This window comes from Meriones unguiculatus, chromosome 9, assembly GCF_030254825.1.
Source record: "Meriones unguiculatus strain TT.TT164.6M chromosome 9, Bangor_MerUng_6.1, whole genome shotgun sequence".
NCBI classification, from domain to species: Eukaryota; Metazoa; Chordata; class Mammalia; order Rodentia; family Muridae; genus Meriones; species Meriones unguiculatus.
The window spans coordinates 61,061,244-61,071,046 of record NC_083357.1 but is presented as its reverse complement, the minus strand read 5'-3'; the positions used below and the strand labels follow the sequence as shown (position 1 = coordinate 61,071,046).

Below are 9,803 nucleotides of genomic sequence, written 5' to 3'. Positions count from 1 at the left end.
CTGCCAAAAAGACACAAACCCACACAGTTAAAACCTCGGATATCTACCGTAGGCCAGCAGGACTGCTGGCTGAGCAGACGTCCACACAAACCAGAATCTAAGAAAGAGGGAGAGACAGACGCAAAATCAGTCACTGGACAGGAGTCCCAGCGGCTTCCTACACTGACAGCTGTTGGTGTCTGAAGTTGGTTTCAACAACCCCTTTTGCAATTTGAGAGCCCTGAGGCTCCGGAGTGGAGTGGAGATGCCCTGTTTGGCCTGGAGTTGGGAAATGGGGGCAACATCTACGTTAAGCTGGCCCACTCACTCACTCCATTAAGGGCCGTTGTTGCTTGTGGCCGCACTGCCAGCACTAGCGTCCCTTTCCTCAGAAGTTGCGAGAACCTACAAAAGCCATCTCAGGTTTGTGGCATCCCACTGACAACCGCCCTACCCCAAGCCCCTTTCACCTCATTCTTTCCTGTGAATGTGCTGGGTGGCTCACTCAAGGTCCCAAAGGCCCTTTTCTGGACCTTCTTCCACGTGGTCTTTCCCTTAATCAGCTACCTGAAGTCAACCTGGAATGTCCTTCCCCCTCAGCTGGTCACCTGTGTCGCTCTATCGACACAGTGCACTCTTGTTGCTTTCTCAGCAGCCCGTGCCCAAGTCCTCTGTGGTCTTCCCTTGCTAGGTTGTGTTCCTTCCTCTGGTCTCCCTCCCAAGTTAGCCACTGCTTTGGGAGTACTTCCCCTCACAGGTTTGGTGATGTGTTCCAGGCCTCTGTGGCTCATCCCCAGCAAATCCTCCAGCACTCAGAGATTCTGGGAATTTGGATGTCTCTGTCCCCTGGAAGCATTCAAATTTCTCTAAAGCAATTTTCTTTCTGACCTTGCTTAGAACAAACCAGATGAAATAACAGTGATAGCTACCGATTATGACCCAATCCACCCGTGAACAAGTAGTCATCCACATCATCCACCCAGCACTGTTGTACCATGCCCTCTCACACAGGATTCTCCACCATCCACGAGTTCCTCATGGGTAGTCTGAGTGAGCATCTAACAATCCTTTGTATGGTCCTTCCTAAAATTAAGAACTAAATGCATCTGGAGGCCCAGCTATCATCTCATTGGTGGTCTCTTAAGAAACTGTCTCTTCTCACAAGCGTGAACCTCCTATTACTGTCTTGCAAGCCAAAATCAGTGCTATGGTACCCATTGGCATTTAGGTAAGATTCTGGCACTCAAGGGACTAAGAAAGATGGCTTCAAGGAGGAACCAAAGTCCTCTGCTTTCTTGTCCCAGAATTATGATCTTGGTCATCTCACAAGTCTCCCTTCTTTCCTCCTCTCTTGGTCTCATGCTGTAAAACAGTGTGGCAGGAGCCATAGCAAAACCAGCATATGGGCAACACACAGAGGACATTTAACATCTGAGTGTTTGGCTACCACCAGAAGCATGTGCTGCTGCTGTCATATCAACAAAGATATAAAAGAAACAGGAGGGATGAGGCATGAACCCAACTTCTTCATGAAAACCAATAGAAAAACTATCTTGAGAGCAGTGATGGTGGATTTTCATCCAACTTCTCTGGAAAGTTCTATAGTGCCTGCTTGTCCTTCGCACAGGACATCTGGTCTGCATGCCAGAGGCCACGTGTGGTTTGTGGACCAAACATTCAGAGAAAGGCTGCATTCTGGCTGCTGTGTTGGAGTAGGAAGAGCAGGTCGTCATGGGAGTCGTTCAACTTGGATTTGTGAAGAGCAGGGAGCCGGAAGTCTCACCATTGTAGTACACATCAGACGTAGTCCCTGGGACATGCTGAGGCAGTTCCTTTTCAAACGTCCTTGTGACTCTACCACCACCTGACTAGCCTGCCTTTCTTTCCTGCCCTTTCTGTTTCTCATCTTTTCTTTTTTTCTTCCTTCCTTCATTTCTTCCTGCCTTCCTTCATCCTTCCTTCCTTGAATCAGGGTGTTTCTAAGTAGCCTCGGCTGGTCTCAAATTCATCACTCTAGCTCAGATTAGCCTGGGACTCCAGATCACCCTGCCTCAAGCTCCAGAGTTCTAATAACTGAACTTACTTCTTTTTGTTTATATGCACGCACAGATGTGTGTGTGTGTGTGTGTGTGTGTGTGTGTGTATGTACATGTATTCATCTCTCCCTCTGTGTGTATAAGTGTGCATAGACATGTGCAAAAGCATGTAGAGATCAGAGGTCAACTTCAGGTGACATTCCTTAGGAGATGGGCACTTTATGTTTTGAGACAGAGCCTCTCATTGCGACCTGGGGGTTACCAAGAAGGCTAGGCTGGCTGGCTAGTGATCTCCAGAGCTCCACTTGTCTCTACAGCAACATTGGGAACTCAAGACTTTTTATGAGGTGTTGAGGAGCAAATCGAAGTCCTTACATTTGCATGGTAAACCCTTTATTGACTGCACCATCTTCCTAGTCCTTGAACTCATTTCTTTTTTTTTTTTCTTTTCCTCTTTCTTACCTTTATTTTTTATTTTATTTATTTGTTTGGGTTTTTTTTTTGTTTTGTTTTGTTTTTTGTTTTTTTTTTTTGAGACAGAGTTTCTCTGTGTAACAGCTCTGGCTGTCCTTGAACTTGTTTTGTATACTAGGCTGCCCTCAAACTCACACAGATCCAGCTGCCTGCACCTCCCAAGTTCTGGGATTAAAGTTGTGAGCCACCTCACTTGCCTTTGAAATCATTTCTTGATGTTAAATATTTAAGCACCTAGTGGGAATTGTCAAGATATGGCTGTCAAAAGAAGTTTTATGAAAGCTAAGTAGGAGGGAGGTTTGGTTTGGGTGCTCCTTTTAACATAATGAAAGCTACCACTGCCCCTATTATTTTCCACTCAGAAAAGCCTGAGTGCTGAGCTCATAGAGAATGAAAACCCAGCTTATCTTTTGCCAGAATGTGGCCCCAGTTTGGTTAATTCTAAGCATGACTCTGAATAGAGTTGGGATGCCAGAACAGTTTGGCCTTTGGCCTTCACAGTTTTAATTTTGCCATTCTGCGTGTGGCATTACCCCCATTCTGAGTATAGGGCTTTCAGTGTGCATTGATCACCAGCAACAGCCAAATTCCACGATCTATCTCCCTCTCTCCTGGTTATCTATTCCTCTACTGCCCTGTCTCCTAGTTATCCATGGTTCTGGGGCTTTGTTCCTGTCCCACCCTTTGTGGCACTGAAGTCACCATCTCTGTGACCAGGCACAGCCTGGTTCTTGGATGGGAAACTCTGGGTTTTCTCGCATGGTGCAGATGGCCTTTAGACATGGCACAGCATCATCACTAACCTATAAAGAAAGCTTGAGGAACAGCCATGGGGGATGGAGAAGCAGAGCTCACAGGGAGTGCTGAACGATGATGGGAAGCCCTTGGTCTCAACTCACAACCTCAGTTATTTCTGACTTGGCAAAGTCTGGAATTGCCACATGGCTTATGGAAGGGAAGTTCCTCATGGATGCTTCGCAACCCCCTCACCCTCCAGCAAGCAGAGCTGCAGTTTAGAGCCTTGCCCGAGATTACCCTGAGGACCAGTGACCATGCAACATAGCATTGCTTCTCCTGCTACCTGGTGCTGCTTGCTGACTCTCTGCCTCTTCTCCATCTTGTCCTTCTGACAGCTGGGATTTTATGTTCTCAAGGTCATTTGTAATGAAGGTCATTGGCCTGCTTCAATGTCAGAACCTCTCCTACTTCCTAGCCTTTGCCTTCTTGAGGCCTGGAATGACCAGCTTTTTCTATGGGAGCACAAAGAGTCCTCCAGGTCAAAAAGCTAAACTGGGAGTGGGAATGGCAGGCAGGTTTGGGATATGAAGATGGACTTGTACCCATTCAGAGCAGGGATTGTAGAGGAAGGAGAGTGGCCTGGAGATTTCCAAACCCTAACTCCCACCATTTTCTAGCTCATCACATCACCAAAAAATTCCCAGCTTTACCCAGTGCTCCAGCTCATCTCTCTTGTCCAAAGTTGGTGGTAGCCAAAGGCCGTAGTCCATCTCACAGAAGAGCTGAGAAAAGCCAGGCTCAGAAAACTCCATGCAGGAAATAGGTTTCTCTTTGGAGGTTCACCAGGCAGTGACTTTTATCCTCAATGTGCTCAGGAGCCAATGGTACAGGTATTGGATCGACCTGTTTTCAACCCATGGCACTCATCTAAACTCAGTTGCAACACTGGACATATTGTTGATTGATGGAGTAAACTGTTCATGGTTTGGCCAGGCCACCTGCATCTTTTCCTTGGATAAAGCTTGTGGCCTCTCCAACCCATGGAACTGTTAGTTCAACTGATTGATGATAAGCCATTAGCTGAGGGCAGCCAGACGACGGAGGGGATACAGATGGGGATGACAAACCAGAACAGAAGATGGGCTTCAGCTGGGACATCAAAGTCCGAGTCAAGGCCCAGTTGTCCAAGAGAACACAGGTGTGGCCTTTTGACCACCAACATCTAATTCACAATCTTATCAGGTGGACCCTGTGGAGGCTGCACTTGTCGTGGTCTGAACTGGGTCCTCCCTAGGTCCCTGTGCCTAGTTCCTAGGAATGTGGAGCTGGGTTTTTGTTGCTTCTCAGACAGGGCCTCGCTTTCTCACTCAGGTTGGCCTCAAACTCACAATCCTCCTACTTCAGCCTCTGGAGTGCTGGGATTCCAGGCATGTGCCACCACACACAGCTCAACTGAGATGGCTGTTTCCGGAGCAGGTTAAAGCAAATGAGATGATATGGGTGTGTCAACTCCAGCACAGCTAGTATCCTCATAAGAAGATGAAAGGAGGCCAAAAGAGGAGATACTAGGGACACACAAACACAGAGAAGGACCACACAAGGATGTAGCAAGGTACCGCCTGTAATCTAGGAAGAGAGGCCTCAGGAGAAGCCATCCATTGACATCTTGATCCAGAATTCCAGTCTCTTAAACTGTGAGGAGATCATTTTTGATATGGAAGCTTTTCAGCCTGTGGCACTCTGAGATGGTGACCCTGGTAAACTAGAGTAGTTTTCTATTTAATTCATTTTTCAAAAGTTATTTTTAATCTATTTGTGTGTGTGTGTGTATATGTACAGTGTGTGGGGGAGGCCAGAAGAGGGCACCAGAACCGTTTTGTAGTTAAGGGTAGTTGTGAGCAACCTGGTATGGGTACTGGGAATCCAACCCCAGTCATCTCCAAGAGAAGTAAGTGCTTTAACCACTAGCCGTCTCTCCAGCTCCTTAGTTCACTTTTCTTAAATAAAGAAATTTAAGAAAATGTTCTAAACCATGTACCTAGCAGGAGACTAGACACAAGATTGGACCTTGAAAGCGACACATGCCCTAAAACTCCCAAGCACTGCTGGTCTTTGTGAGAAGCTAAGTGAGTGGTGGAAAAGTAGGCATGAGGATTTGAATCTTACTGGAGTGGAAGACAATGTAGTCTCTGCGGCTACCCATGGGAGGCTCTTGAAATCCCTTCAGCTTCCTCAAGAGACTAATATTCAGGCTACAAAGAAAGCACTAACCCTCACAGAATCCTTTGTGGCCACTGTCCCATAGGTGACTAATCTGACGCTACAGTGCACTCTATAACCTGCAAGAACTGCAGACTCATCGCTCTGCCGTGGCTCGCTGTGAAGATTTCCATTTCTGAGGTCAGCCCAAAGGTCAACATGTTTCCCCAGGGCAACAAAAACTCACAGGAGTGTTGGGAGGCCCCAGGACACTATCTAGGCCCCTAGCTAGGCCTGGGAATATCCAAGGTTTCTGCTCACTCAGAGCTTGGATGTTTGGGGTACACCAGAGATCAGGCTGAAGACTGTCAACTGCTTCATGTTTACCTATGGTAAATTCCCGGCAGTGAGTTCATGGCTCACTCACTGGCCTCATACAGAGTGGGAAGCAAGCTTGTGGCTCCCACATGTAACTGGCTAAAATGAGGCCATATGGGCTGGAGAGTGGCTAAGCTGGAGCCTCCTGGGTCAATTGCCCTGGCAAAGGCCGAGAGAAGACTTTGGGGATCTGACATCAGGGTTCAATATTTGTCATCCAACTCAAGTTCCGTACTTGTCACAACAAGGCCTTATTTCTTTCTAGGAAGTGACACAGAGGAACACTCATGAGGGAGGATCCAGCTTGGTGTTTTCTGTACCACCAGAACTTTTTGCCAGTTGAGAAACCAAGTTTTGTTTTGTTTATAAATCAAGTGAAAGTGAACATCCCACTGAGAGAAGAAGGCGTCTGGGGAAGGATGAAGTCCAGACGGAACAAGTGATTTGAAAAAAAAAAAAAAAAAGAGGTGTAGGGGAGTTGACTGGCAGCAGCAGGGTGCTGAGCTATCAGGGGAAGCTGGGCGCTGACAGGCAGAGGGCAGGGCTGATATCCACTATGGGCCAATCAGTGAGTGAGACCCCAAAACACCTCTAGAAAGGGAGTCTGAGGAGACAAGAGAAGCCCTTAGAGAAAGAATGTTGTGTACAATGAGAGGAATGTTCTGATAGGCTATGTCAGCCCTCAGTGAGGAAAGCGCCCTTAGGAATAAACTCTTACATTAGCACACCTTTAAAACCCCCTCTCCTTAAAAAAAAAAAAAAGAAAAAATCCAGCTATACTTCTCTGGGGGAAAATAGCATCCTTAGAGGCATTCCTGTTGGCCACCTCTATGAAGAAACTTGAGCATGCTCAGAGTGGACTCCTGTCCACTATCTTTCAGGACACAAACTGGACATGTGCCCCAAATAGTCCTATTTGCCATTTTATACTTTCCAATCTGTACTCCATTACTTTGAACTAAGCATGTTAAAAAAAAAAGTCTGCCATCTTCTGCCTTGAAATAAGACTTTGAGCCAACTCAAGAAGGTGCTCCTTAATAGAGCATGCCCCAAAATGTGTCCACCCTTTAATATAGTGGTTCTCAACCTGTAGGTCGTGATCCAACCCTTTCACAGGGGCCACCTTACAGATATGCTGCATCTCAGATATTTACATTATGATTCATAACAGTAGCAAGGTTACAGTTATGAAGTAGCAACAGACATGATTTATGGTTGGGGAAGAACGGTATTAAGAGGGTTGGAACATTAGGAGGAGTAAGAACCTTTGCCTTAATATGGATATGTATTCCTACTGGATATGTATAGATTCTGTAATTAAAAGCCTGTGCCCCCCCCCCTTGGCCGAAGAAGGCACTGCTTCGCACATGTTCCATGCACCCTCTACCTGCTGCAGTCACAAGTCTTACTCCACTTCTGTCTTGGCTGTGTTTGGTTCTGGCTTGTGGTCACTAGCATGGGGGACCCATTGTGTTTGGCTGCAGCCCTGGGAACAACTGGTAATGGCTCAGTCACCTCTGAGTAGGTGATGGGGACAGGCTATAGAGCTTTGGCTCATCGCCAGCTTCCCTCCTCCGGTCTCTGCCTTACCCTACATGGAACCACATACTAGAAAACCATTCAGAGATGAGGTGAGGCAGCATTGAGGGCAGAGCAAGAACCAGGGTTGAAGAAGGGACACCTCCTCCTACTCCATGTTTCTCCTCTTTCTCCAGGTCCTTCCTGCTAATACAGAGCCATGATCTGGAAACAGTAGCTTACAGAGGTCAGCTTCCGGGACTCCACCTCCTACCCTAGCCAGTCTCTCACCCTTGTTTCTTGCCCTTTGCCCTTGCACTATCCTGACTTCCCCTCCTGACCTCAGCCGTGGGATCTCTCCGAGGTGATCAGTTGTGGGCTGCAGGTGACTGAGGGCTGGCCCTGAGCCTTTCCTGATTGTGTGGCACCTGGTACTAGGCCTGTTCTATCATGTCCCACAGTTAGCCTCCCTCACTTCTTTTCCTGCCTTCGGTCTTGATGGCAGCCTTTTTATTCTGGGTTTGCTATCCCTGTTTTACAAACGGGGAAAGTGAGGCTGAATCAGAGACTCAGACGTCCCAACTCTACCGCACCCCTGCCTTATGTGTCTGACATTGTACTCCCAAGAAGTTGATCCCCTTCTTGGGGATCCCCTGAGATCCCCAAAGCCAAGACATACTTAACTAACCATTTGGCCCTCTGCAGGTCCAGGACACTGGCCACCTTTCTCAGCACTACCTCTCCTCTGCCAACGATGACAGGCTTTGCAAGCATCCAACACCTCCTCAGCCAGTCCCTTTTTGTATTTCCCCACACTGACTTTCTTCTTTGGCAGTCTTCCTTCATCTATCACAATCCCTTCTTTTTCCTGCCCTTTTTAAAAGCCCAGTGTCTTTTGGGGAGCAGTCCAGAAAAATACAAGGTGGCTGTCTCCACCAAATGGCCAAACATCGAGTGATGTCTTACTCCTTCCTCACTTCCCCCAGGTAACACAGAGGTAACCATGCTCCACATGGGCCTCTTCTTCAGGCACCTGAGGTCGAGGGATCAAGTGTCATGGGTGTCTTCTGTGGGGTAGGTGGCAGACAGGGGTTGATTTCACCAAGGTCATACACCCGGTAAGCCAGAGAGCCAACACTGAAGCCAGGGGCTATGTCTCTCCATTGAGTTGGGATCAGCATGGCCGCAGCAATTTTCAATGATGGCTGTTATGCCCAAGGCTTAACATTACCACATGGAAACATACACGCTCCAGACACTGGTAAATGCTACTAACCAGGGTTCCATCCAGGTGTGCCGAGAGCTAGCCAGCACTCCACCGATCATGACCCACAATCCCAGCCAGCACCCCACCATCCTTCTTGGAAATCTTGGTAGATAGCTCTGTAAATAAGGACAGTTCCACTTGGGGACAAGCCAGATCTAGCTCTAGAAGCAGTGCATGTGCTGGTCACTAGACAGAACTCTTTCCCTTCAGGCAAATGTGAAAGCCATGTCTTTGTGACCTCTCAAAAGTACATTCCCAGGAAATCATTCTAGGTTAAACAGTGTCTCCTGACCACCATCTTCCACAAGCAATAACAGACTCAGGAAACAGCTCCTTTTTGGCTATGACTGTAGGCCATGTCATATGTTAATTCCTAATAGATTCGTGATGATGATATGATGATGATGATGACGACAATGATGACGATGCTCCCAGACCATAAGCTAGGTAGCAGATATAATTAACTCCATTAGCTCTTCCATACATGGGCTGTTGGAGACCTGGGCTGGTCTTAAGATGAGCAGACGCTGGTACACTGTGTCTTTCTCATGTCAGGAAGTTGTGGATGTAGGATTTGAACACAGAATTGTTAAAATCTAAAACTTAGATTGTTTTTAAATTACTGGTGATATGATATCACTTCAACTTCACCCAGAAATAATGATCTAATGTTCGTGTTTATATACCAGTGTCTTTTGGTTTGGCTATCCCATCTCAGCCACCTGGCCCTCTCTGTGAACGCTGCCTGTGGGCCTGCAGAGTTGAACACCCGCCTCCTGTGAGGTTCTCTCTGAGAGTTCACACTCGGAGAATCTGACATTTTGGCCCCGTCTTTTTTGCCTGGACTTTTAGAATGTCCCCCTAACTGGCCTCCCTAAGTTTGTTCTTGTCCCCCCAAACAGTCCAGAATAGCCAGTGGCTGCTCCCTGGAGACCCACAGCCCCCAAGCAGCCAGAAGAAGTTAATAATAAGCCCTCAAAGCCATAGAATTGTGCAGGCTTCCAAACCACTTCCTGGCTGGCCTGCTGTGGACTGGTGGGTCACATTCCTCTCGTACAGCTATGGTCCTCAGCTAGACCTTCAAGGCTCCACTCAGCGTGGGCTGCCTCAGACTTACATAAGCACCTTCCAATTCCCTGCCTGCACCTCTCAGTAGTCGGTCTCGAGGGGGCCCAGACATAGCTTTCCTGAATGTATGGAAGCTTCCATGAGTC

General features: G+C 47.5%; 1 protein-coding gene across 1 annotated transcript in view; it reads right to left on the bottom strand.

Annotated features, from left to right (window-relative positions):
* The window catches only part of Xkr6 (XK related 6), a 245,662-nt gene that overhangs the window by 36,439 nt on the left and 199,420 nt on the right, over window positions 1-9,803 (bottom strand). The gene's annotated exons all lie outside the window — the stretch shown is intronic.